The sequence below is a fragment of the Nuphar pumila genome, chromosome 6, assembly GCF_984573655.1.
Source record: "Nuphar pumila chromosome 6, dmNupPumi1.hap1.1, whole genome shotgun sequence".
In the NCBI taxonomy this organism is placed as follows: domain Eukaryota; kingdom Viridiplantae; phylum Streptophyta; class Magnoliopsida; order Nymphaeales; family Nymphaeaceae; genus Nuphar; species Nuphar pumila.
In genome coordinates, this window is record NC_143254.1 from 95351588 (window position 1) to 95364636 (window position 13049).

Genomic DNA, 13049 nt, shown 5'->3' on the forward strand with positions numbered 1-13049 from the left:
CAGGTCTAGTTCAAAACACTACATACACTAAACTACCAATTACCTGAGTATAGTGAACATTCAACTTTATTTGTTCATCTTTTGGACAATCATTCTTACTTAGTTTTAGGCCTTTTACTACAAAAGTACCCTTTGCCATAACACTTTCATTCTAAATCTCTTTAAAATGTGGTCGAAATATTTCACTTGACTTAAACATAGAAATCTTGTTTTTTTATTTCTTTGTATTTTAATTTCAAGAATATATGAGGCTTCACCTATATCCTTTATTTTAAATCAAAAACTTAAACATGACTTAGTCTCATTTATCATGCCCATATCATTTTCTACAATTAATATGCCATCAATATAAATGAATAATATAGTAAACTTAATCTCACTATTCTTGGCATATACATAGTGGCTCAGATTATTTGCCTCATAACTCAACTTTGTTACAACATTATGAAATGTCAAGTATCATTGTCTTGACGATTACTTAAGTTTATACAAGGATTTATTCAACTTGTATACTTTATCCTCTTGACTTTCAATTTCAAAACTTTCTGATTGCTGCATGAAAATAATTTTATTTAATTCATCATTCAAGAAGGTTATTTTCACATTCATTTGATATAGGTTAATATCAAAATAAGCTACAAATGCCAAAATAATATGAATAAAGGCCAATTTGGCCACATGAGTTTTCTTATAATCGATCACTTTTCATTGAGAATAGCCTTTTGCAACTAATCTTGCTTTGAACTTATCAATAGTTCTATCTACCTTGAGTTTTTTCTTGAGAACTCACTTACTATCAATTGCCCTACATCTGTTAGGCAAAGTGGTTAGTTCTCAAATTCTATTTTTATTTTTTTTATGAAATCTAACACATCTTTCATTGCTTACAACCAATGTTCAAATTCATTAGAAGCAACTACATCATCAAAACTCGAGTTATCAAGAGTTTTATTCAAGTCCATAAAATAACATAATTCTTCACTCAAGAACGTATAACAATCATTTAAATAAGAAGTTTTTGTTCTTTTCTGTCTGGTTACTAATTATGAAGTTTGTCTATCATTCATAATTGGATCATTATGCTCTAACTCTTGAATATGTACCCTAGAATTATTTATGATATCGAGAAGGATGCCATCTTCATGATCAAAATTACTTTCTTTGGTTTTTAAGAATTTCACTTCCCTGGTTTCTATAAATTCTTTCTCAAAATTATATAGTCTATATCCCTTTGATCCTTTTAGATACCCCATAAAGATGCACTTAATAGTTTTTCTATTCAACTTGTCCCTCATCTGATTAGGAATCAACACATGAATAAGTAACCCCTACTTTCGCATATAACTCAAGTCCAACTTTTTGTCAGTCTACAACTCATGAGGTATAAGCTTTACAACTTTAGAATGAACCTTATTTAAAATATATATGACAATGCTTATTGCTTCAACCTAGAGTTTTTTAAGAAGAATTACATGTGCCATCATAGATCTTATCATATCCATTAAGGTTTTATTCTTTTTTTTGTTATACCATTTCGTTGATGTTTATATGATATAGTTGTATGAGGAGTTATATTATTATCACTGCAAAAGGTCTCAAACTCATCGAAGTTATATTCATCTTTTCTATCATATCTAATAACTTGATTTTTTCTTCCTAATAATCCTTCAAGTTCATATTTATATGCTTTAAAATTTTCTAAAGCTTCAGATTTTTTAGAAATTAGGTAGATGTATCGATACCTGGAATATTCATCCATGATTGTGATGTGATATGATTTTTTTTGTGTTTCTATTATTAAGGGTCTACATATATTTGTATGTACTAGAATTAGTAAGTTGTATGCCTGCTACCCTTAGAAAATGATTGTTTAGTCATTTTTTCTGATATGCATGATTTATATTTTTTAAAATTTATATTTTTAAGTAAATATAACAATCTCATGCAAATTATTCTTTTCATTTTGTTAACATTCACATGTCCTAACCTTAAGTGCCATAAATTTGCATACACATTAAATATACAATCAATATAACCAGAAACATTCATTATATTGTTTATAGAATTAGTTATATTCAAATGAAAGAGACCATGGTCAGGATCATAACGACCCCTGAGCTTGACTTTTTCATCTTTTTCAATAGTAACCTTGTCACCTCAAAAATAGATTTCGAAGCTTTTCTTAGCAAAGTCTACTACTGCTAAAAGATTTGATCTCATAAAAGGTATATAAAGTACAATTGTTTGCAGTAAGTGATCCCTTCTATTTGGAGCTTGTATGTTCCTGTTCCGACCACATTACTGTAGGTTTTATTTCTCATATATACTTTGTGATCTCCTAGCTTCAACTCCTTCATTTTCATAAGTCATTCATTTGTCTTGACCATATATCATGTCACCCTTGAGTCAATCTACTAACTTGGGAGATCTTCATCTGTGATAAGTGACTCAGTAACTATGCAAACTACCTAATGCTCTTCAAATACTTGTTTCTCTAAATTATCTTTCTTGAATCTATATCCTTCTTGAAATGCATAACTTTTGTATAAGAAAAAACATGCACCCTTGGTTGCAGTCTTAGGGTTCTTAGTTTGCACTAGAAGCCTTTTGTGGTACTTATTCTTCTTAAATCTCTTAAATAATGGGATTTTAGGCTTGAGCCTAGGAGAGGTTGCTAGGAAGGACTCTTGAGTGTTTATAATTTCTCTCTTCTTGTCTTTGTTCATATGTTATTGTTCAAGATCTAGTTGTAGAGGGAGCTTTGTTAGGTTATAAAACTTTTCTAGTTCAGTTTCATGGGAACTAACATCATTTTTTAAGATGAAAGAAGGCTGTTTAGTATGATGAAGATTTGCATTTGCTCAAGAATATCATTTTCAACTATGGCTAAGTCCTTAGCCATTACCAACATATGATTCACATGGTCGACTACGTTGTCTCACTCCTTTATCTTGCATGAATTGTACTATTCGAGGAGAAGCTGAATATGAGTTTCTAAAGTCATATCATACTTCTTTTTAATTGCTTCCATCATCTTCTTGATGGTGTCATAGTCTTCGAATACCCATATGAGATCATCTTGCATGAATGTGAGGAAAGTAGCTCAAGCAAGTTGATCATCCTCTACAAACTTATTACATGTTTTCTTTTATTCTTTACTAGATTTATCAGTTAGTGAAGGTTTTCCTTTGATTAACACATGCATGGACTTATCATACATTCTAAAATTTGTTTTGACAAGTAGAGACATTCTTTCTGAAAAACCAATGTCTAAAAGAAAATAACATGAAATATGGGAATCTCATTATAATAATTAAAATATTAAAACTTTAAAGAATAAAACCTAATGAAGAGAGAGAAGGTTCTCAACCCTTCTCTCCCAAACCTTAACTCTATTAACCTCTACTCGCTTCTTCTTTTCTCTATGATTCGACTGCCCCACCGTCTCCAGTGATGGAGTTCTACCACCGATAGTCGGTGGATCCAATGAAGAAAATGATTCGAGGACCTTATTGTTCCCTCCATCTTCTCCATCGATCAATTATGTCGTTCCCTAATTCTTTTCCTCCAATCGACTGCCTCACCGCCTCTAGTGGTAGGGCTTCACAGTCAATGGTTGGGGATTTAAGGATTCATGGGCTCAATGGTGCCACTGCAAGGGCATTCACTTCTTCGAACAACCCAGAACAAACTAGGTGTTCAGAGGGGGTTCAGGCGAGCAGGGGGTTTATTGTGTGCAGAGTGGGGTAGGCAAATGCCGATCCCACTGGGTTTGTTGGGTGTGGATCCTATTTTCTGGTAGAGGTAGTCAAAGGGTTTGACCACCTTCAACTTGTTGGAGATGACAATGATACTGTCGTTGAAAACTGCTTGACACCGGTTCCTACCACCAATAACCCCTTGAGCGGGGTTGCTTTCTGACAACTTTTCTAATGTCAGTTTACAACAATTCTAGAGTCTATACTGAGTTCGCTTCCTCCAATTTCTTTGTAATTTTGTTGTTGTTTTTTATTTACAGAAAATTGGGCTTGATGAATTCTGTTAGAACGATTACACTCCTTTTTCGAGAACTATCTCAAGTCAACAGAGAAAACAAACACGGGTACATAAAAAATTTTATGTACCCAAAATTTGGGTTTTCTGCAATCTATATTTTGTTTCACCGATTGCCCTATGTATGAACAAAAAACACTGTACTAACCTTAAATGCTATTTTCTTGGTCTTATTTTTTTTCTTTCGGCGATGCAGGAGATATTGACTCGTGCACACGATCACCGACAAGGGTGGATCTTCTGTGCTTTGATACCAATGTTGGAACTTGTTTATGCGAAAGTGCGGATTTAGAGGGTTGAAGCATGCACAATTATGCTCAGAATCACTAAGGTTGGTCAAGCTTTCCCAGCCCTTTTACATTGTGCAGTAATTTCATGTAAACCCAAACAATTCAATATCTTTGCACTATATTGTTTTATGTATGATTATCTCATACAATCTTGGTTCTAGGGAGCTTTTTTTGTAAACATGTAATGTGGTGATTTTTGGACACATTCATAGGAGAAATTCCTTTAGCCCAAGAGATACATCTATTGATATTGATACATGTAATTGTACCTTATGTGAATTAATTATCTAATTAATTTAATTTAACTACATTTATCATTAACTGTTATATATACAAATAGTTACAACCTTACGGGAGAGAGAGAGTGACCATTGAGGTGGCCTCTCAACGGTCCTTTTATAGCCACTACCTTACATGAGTGCTATCGGGGTTTGGGTTTTTCTTGTATAATAAATTGATAAAAAAAAACATCCATTTGAAATCTGTCAAAGATATGGATATCTACTAACTCCCCATAAATAATGTAAGAATGGTGGAGTAGTTATACATGACGTTTCATCGTTTATCCATAAAGAGAATATGTGGAGCACCTTGTTTAAAAGAAAGGAAACCATGAGGCATATAGTACAAAGAAAGGAGACAAAGGCTTGGTTGGTTTCCTTTTCAATAACTCTCACATATATTATTTGTGACAAAGAAGACCCACATCTTATTGTGGTTGGCTGGCAACAAAACTTAAGAAAACAATGGGAAAAATGCATCCCCAGCTTACCAACACATTTTTGAGTGACTTTAATTTCTAAGCAACACAATATAAATTTAAAAGCCAAAAGAATGAAAAAAAAGTAGAGGGAGAGAAAAGGCAGAAGGAAGTGTATAGGTGCAAACAAGGCTTTCGAACCAGTATCATCTCCAAGCCCTTAGATTGCTTGTACTTTTTAGTCTTTTTCTCTCTAGAGTTGTGGTAATTTACATATAGGTGCTTAGCGAATGAAAGATTTACGTTTAGTCACTCGAAGTATTAAATATTTAAGATAAATACTTAAGTTTTTTAAGAAACTTGCCTCAGTAGTAATTTATCAGAGTTGCTGCCAGGAACTCTACCTGTATATGGGAAACACATTCCTCGTGCAGCCAGTTTTAAAATGTGAAATACCATGATTTTCTAAATTTGTGAGATTAGTTATTATGTGAAACCTATTTACTTCACATGGGAAACTGATATCTTTTATTTGAGTTCATGTTTCACATGCATTTTCTGTTTTCTTTACACTTTTTTGTTGTTGTTTATAAAACAAAAATTGAGCTAAATATGCTAGTTAAACTTTTTAGTTGCTTATTTTTGGTAACATTTTTGTGCTTTTTTACTTTTAAGTTTTAACCCATGTGGAATATAAAATGTGATATTTTGAATCTATTAAATCTAAATCCTAAAGCCCTGCAAACTTTATTATGATATTTATTCTTCTAGTAAAAGTAGCACAATTGTACACTGGTCCACATGAAGTATTCACAACTTATGCATTGTTTGACAGTTGTAACCAACCTATTTATTATCTTATAAAAAAAATTAAACATGTAAATTTTTACTATTTATCACGATGTTGGTAATTTAAGTAAGGATGAATAAATAATTTTATAAAATAAAAGTAAAACATGCATGTTTCTGAACAATTCCTGAAAAAGCAAACCCCTTTCTCTAAATAGTTAAAATTTCACAAGATTAAAGGTCAAACTCAACATAGAACCCTAAAATTATTACCCTTCTTCTAGAAGCATGCAAGAGGGTTGCATTGTAATACTCGATATTTTTTCAAAAATTCTGACCAATTATAAATGTGTATGGAAATTTTTATGACCTATGTTGTGATTTTTTAATACATAGTTATGACTACATTGAAATTTTGAAAACAACGAAAGTGATTTCATCAAAATCCGAGTTTGTACGAGTTTAAGGCATGCCCAATAACACTAAGGGTAAAATCATAATTTTGAAGATCTATTTTATGAGTTTTTAACCCATGATGACATTTGTATCAAAATTCTAAAAAGAACAATATTGATTTCATCAAAACAAGAGTTGAAATTCATTTGAAACATGCTCGGCAAATTCCATGAGCAAAATGGTAATTTTAAGTAGATTTCAGGATTTGTAGCAACCTTAGGGTCATATTCATCCATACCTTTGTTGACCAAGCTCAATCAACTGTATATAAACAATTATATTAAATCATATTTTTTTAAAGTATTATTTTTAAGTTTTGGTGTTTAAAGAAATTAAGGAAAAAATATAAGAATCTAAATAGTAAAAGTTAGAACACAACCAAACTAAAATTCAACTAAAAACCAACCATATTAGAACTGATTAGATCATATAGGCTAGATCTGGATCTTGCCCAAGATCCAAATCCATCTTTTCCTCTTCCAGAAGTCGTACATGGATTGATTCTCATTGTTTTGCATGAAACTTTAACAAATGTTAAAATTCATGCCTCTATGCATATAACCATGTATAGCAATACATGGCGCCCTTCCCTCCTCTATATAAAGGGAGACCTCTCTTTTGAAATGCGTACAAGCTCGATCTTTTTCACTTCTTCTCTCTCTCTCTCTCCTCTCTTCCATTAGCCCCTCTAACACCACCATTTTTGGTGGTGCTCTCTAATTAGCTCAGCTGATTCTCCCCTTTTGACCTGGTTCTGCCCCCTATAGTGACTCAATTTGGTCCACTATAGTGAATCAATTCTTCCCTTTATTTTGAGACCCGGTTCTCCGGTTCTATCCTTCACTTGGATCACCTCGAAACCCATTTCTGAGCTAACCCACATTGTCCCCTCGCACCAACTCGGTTTTCATAAGCCGACTCCCCCCATCACGGTTCGATTCAATTCGACTACGCTCGTCAGAGATAGGTTTTGGAGGAAAATTCTTTCAAGATATTTTGGGCATTTTCAGTCTCTTGTATACGCTCTACAGAGTCAGTTCCTATACCCAATTGCCGTTCGATGTTAAAATTCATATTCTTGTTACACTTGCGTATAATTTGTTTATATTTCGATAACCTCATGTGTGTTTGATATGCTATATAAAATAATATATATTTCTGCATATAAAATACATGAATATATATGAATATATATATATATATATATATATATATATATATATATATATATATATATATATATATATATATATATATATATATATATGGATTTTATTAGAAAATACCTCGTATGTTTGTATTTCTCAAGAAAATATGTTATCATTCGCTTCTGGAGAAATATATTGGACGTGTATTTGTGTTTTTTCGCTAAACATAAAATAATAAGTTTATTTGCGTGCCTTGGTTTACTAACACATATTACGAGCTTCTGACTTGTATTATAGGCTTGTAAACTCTATTACAAGCCTTCAAATTGTATTACAGGCTTTTAACCTATATGACCAACTTTCAAACAATATTATAGGCTTTCAAACTGTATTATGTGCTTTCAACTTGTATTATAGGCTTTCAACCTATATTATGAAATTTTAATCAGTATTATGAACTTTTAACCTTTATTATGAGCTTTCAATCTGCATTATAAGCTTTGAACCTGTATTACGGGCTTTTAACCTTTATTATGAGCTTTCAGGTTGTATTATAAGCTTTTAACTAATATTATGAATTTTTAACATATATTATGAGATTTTAAACTGTATTACAAACTTTTAACCTGTATTATGAGATTTCAACCCATATTATGAGCTTTTAACCAATACTACAAGCTTTTAACTTGTATTACAAGCTTTCAACCTATATTACGAGCTTTCAACTTGTATTATAGGATTTTAACTTGTATTATAGGCTTTTAAACTACGATACAGGCTTTTTAACCTGTATTATGGGCTTCCAACATGTATTAAAAGATTTCAACCTGCATTATAAACTTTTAATATATATTATGAGCTTTCAACATATATTACGAGCTCTTGACATGTATTACAAACTTTCAATATATATTATGAGTTTTTGACATGTATTATGAGCTTTTAGTCGTGTATACAAGTTTTTACGTATGCTTATGAGTTTTCTGACAAAAACATATATAAATTACTCCAAATGCATAGGAATTATGAAATCTCAAGATTTATATGCTTTATATTTTAGAACATGTACATTTTGAATTATGTGATAATTTTAGCTTTTTGTTAAAATGCTGCATCATATAACTGATACATGCAATGAATAATTTTGCTTAATAAAGTGATGGGTCACGACACCCTATTGACTGTGTTAGCATGTTGAAATGTCATAACATGCATGCATAAATTGATATGACTCATGTAAGAGCCTTGGGGTTCAAAGAACCTTGATGGTGCCATTGGGCCCATTTGTGTGTTTGACATTTGAATGAATGATATTGTACTGTAAGACATCGATACATGCTGGTACAATGAGTGGGGGTTCGATGGAAACCCATGAGGTGCAAACACACATCACGTTATGAAAAACACATACATAATAAATGAGTGGTTATTCACCTTCGCTGGCAAGTCGCTCAAATAAGCTAAAGACACCTAAGCAATACCGAATGGGTTGCGTACATATGAGTGAAACAAAATTTAGTGGTTATCCTGAATGAGCACTGGTGTGAGTTTTATGAAAACAAATTTTAAAACAATATTTTTAATGAAACAAGTGTAAAAGTCAAACACCAAATAATAAAAACCGGCTCGCACGTATGGTGGAGTTCGGGTCGATCTCAGGGAACGAGAAATACTTATATTCAAACACACAAGCTAAACTACTCTTTATTGCCAAAATAAAATGAATTTATTCAATAATTAACTAACTAAGGGAGTACGACCCTACACAGAGGGCTTAAACAAACTAAATAAATGTTTTTATTATAGACCCAATTAATAAATAAAAGAAATCCTAATCTAAAAAGAAAAGAAACGACTTCAGTGCTTCGAGTCTTAGTAGTCCCCTTGTATTGCTTTGCTTCCCTTTAACCTTTCCTCTGTATACCCTTTAGGTATTTAGGTTGAACACTTTTGTATAGTTTACTAAAAGGCTCCTTGAGGGCACTTTTGAGAGTTTGAGGGGATCATAGAGGGTACTTTGAGGGCACAAAAAGGACTCTACCGCATGTTCCAACGCTTCCTGCAAAAATAAAAAACACAAAACAAAGCAGTACAAATAGAACTAAACTAAATCTAAGACTGAATTCAAGAAAAAATCAGCAAAAAAAAATAATTATAATAAAAACTAAACAACTAACTAAAACAATAAAGACAAAATAGTAAAACTAACTATGTAACAATTTCAGAACTATCTAACAACTAGATTAACAATCTGACTAATGAAACAAGGAATTAGACTAAACACAAATCACGATCTTAACTAACTATTTGACTATCAAACAAATACTAATTCCGGAAATCTAATTAACTAAACAAAAGATGCTCTGATTGACTAAACCAAAGCATTCATGAATTAGAAACTATGGCTAACGTAACTACTAACTAATGGGCTGGAACTAACAGAAATCATGAACGTTAACCAGTTAATTACTAAGAAATTGTAGCACCAACGATTCTAAATAACTAACTAATAAAGTTAATTAACAATTTAACACTGAACTATGAATGAATCTATGAACACCCTAACCTGCTACACATCAATAACAGAATACCGCATTTAACTAATGCATCTTAATGATCTAATTAACTTTGACTAATAAAGAAATAAACTAAACCAATGCCAGTTAAAAGAGCACGGTAATTTGTAACTAATTCAACCTACTGTTACTATTTTATACTAACTCTGTATTTTCTAACTTATCATGAACAAACTAAACAAAATGATTAATTAAAAATCAAAGGCAACAAACACATCACTTATTAAAATAACTTAACTAATATATGCTGCAAAGTGATGATGGACGATACCTTATTAAACTTTGAAACAATGCATAAACTAACAAATTGCTGAATTAGGCTAAAGAGTATAACGTCAATATGTTGAGCTATTAATTTACTAAGTAATGAATGAATAATAATCTATTGTATACTCTATTATAGTTAACCTAGCAGAATGTAAGACCAAAAAAAGTAAGCAACCTAATCTATGATAACCAAGACATTTAACTAATGTTGCTACTATATACGCAACCTAAGGTTTAGGTACACAGGTTGTGAACAACCAGAGTCAATCAATGCGTTATTGACGATGGTTGTTAAACACAATATCAGATCTGCAGTTCACGCACAGCAGAACAACACCGAGAAATGACTTCTAGGACTGATTTTTTGACAGAATCGAACATAAAATGATAAAGAAATTCTGTCATTCACTGTCTAATCATCCGATCATGCCAGATCCTTGGGCGTTTACGAATTCACACAACCCTGCGTGAATACACCACTCACGCAGGTTTGTTTACAGATCATTTGATAGAAATATGTTGCCTTCTCTACAAAACAAAAACAGATTATGCTAAATGAATTAATGAAGCAAGAAAACAAAGAAAATATTAATCTACGATGCATGCGATGATCTTACCAGCTACAAAGATGGGGGAGAAGAGGCTCACCTATGGCTTACCTCCGATGGACTGGTTGAGAAAAGAAAGTGGTTGATTCCAGCTGTATACACATGCCTTCCCAACAAAAAAGAAGAAGTTGCCGATGATGAAAGGGTTCGAAGCTTGAAGAAAAAGAGGAAGAAAAAGAAGAAGAGGAGAACAATGAGAGAAAAAAATCGATAAAAAAGAGAGGAAAAGAAGGGAGAGAGAGAAGAGGGAGGCAAGAAAGAGGGGAAGCAAGAGGGATGCCGAAAAAAACATGGAGGTGTGTTAGAAAAGTTTTATTTATAGACAAAAATTAGGTTAAAATACGGTTTCTATGGAAGTCTGAAATATTTTCAAAAAATCCAAAGAGGGCCTTCTTCAAAAATGTGTTTTCTAAAAGGGGGTTTTCCTAAAACTAATTAAAAATAATTAATTAAATCCTAATTTAACTATACTATAATTAAGATAATTCTAAAATTAATAAAAACACTAAAAATGCAGGATCAACTTTTAAGATTGTGATTTTTTCTAAAAATTCGATTTCAAAGTAAATTATCGAAAATAACGATAAAGATGAGTTTATAATGCGATTTTATCATGGATCATGCATAAATAAAGATGAATAACATGTGAAATGTATGCATGATCAAGCACTTGGGTTACTGAACCTTGATATCTGCCTATTGTTTTGAGACACAAGAAATGATGAATCTCGTTAAAAAGACAACCCTATATACCCAATTAGAGTGGGCCTACCTTAAAGAGGTAGGTGGTACAAACCTCGAGTGATTTTGATATATTTTTTAGAGTAAGGCATCTCAATAGTCTCCATTCACTTATAGGTTATGAAAGCTGAGGCTATCAACATATCCTATGTCATATATCCCCAACTGCTGCAGTAGTTTCAGATGCATGTATATTGAGTGGGAGTAGCTTTTGAAGAATTCTCTCTCGGTTACAAATTGTTTCTCTTAGAATCCGTTCAACTAGTTATTCAAGATAATTGAAAATACATGGCATGATAAAGCCCTGAATGGTCTCGGCTGATACGACAATGAGTGGCTCTGCGAGCACCCATATTAAGAATAAATTTTGAAACAAAAACCTTTGAATCACCCATTTTGAGATAAAAATATGTTTGATAATGCAATCAATTAAATATGCACTTTTCTATATTTATCACAGTGATTATTGTAAAGCATGCACTTTCTTGTGAAATAAATCTATGCAAAAACTATTAATCAACTATGACATCTGAGTTATACAGATAGATATAAATTGTGGGACTTGAATATGCTTTTAATATCTTGAGTTACTTGAAATTGGTATATACCTACTAGACTGTCACAAATCTAACACTTTTTATGGGTAGATTATTAAAGGTAAAGGCTATGATGCAAAGCAGATGCAGGATGCTACGACATTGTCGACTGAGTCAATCATTTTTCTTTTTCGAGCAGTAAATTCATACACCTAACATTGTATTGGTTTTGTAATATTTTAAATGATACATCATTCTTTTGAATAAAAGTATTTTATTTGTATCGTGTTATCATCTTTTGAATTTAGTATAATCATTTTTGTGTGCAACGTATTCCATTGAGGTTTTGAACACCTATTCAAAAATGTTTATGTTGACGATTTTAATAAAGAAAGAAAAAGTTTTAAATTTTCATGATTTTTTAAGGGTTGAAAATCTTGAGGGCGTTACAGGTGGTATCAAAGCAGGATGAAAATATTGACTTAAGACATGTCCAACAACCATTATCGCTTTATATGTATTTTTCTGCATAAATTAGTATTGATGGAATATCTATAACAACATAAGATTCAGGTAAACTTAGTATAACCTAAAAGAATTTAGTATCAATATGATTCGTTGATAATAAAGGATGACTTGTCACACAAGAAGGAATTTGGACACACCTCACGAGTAGGATGATCAGAGAAGGATTTTCATGCGGCCCTCAATAATCTGGATACTGTAATTAGAGACCAGACATAGGCCAAGCAAGTGCCAACAATTTCTGCAAAGGTGGGTTGTAACCCTTGAGGGACCACATATGGGAATTTTTTAAAGCTAGATTTCCAACTTTCAGGAGAAAGACAGATCTCGAGGCTGGTGAAACCTGGATTTAGAAAATGA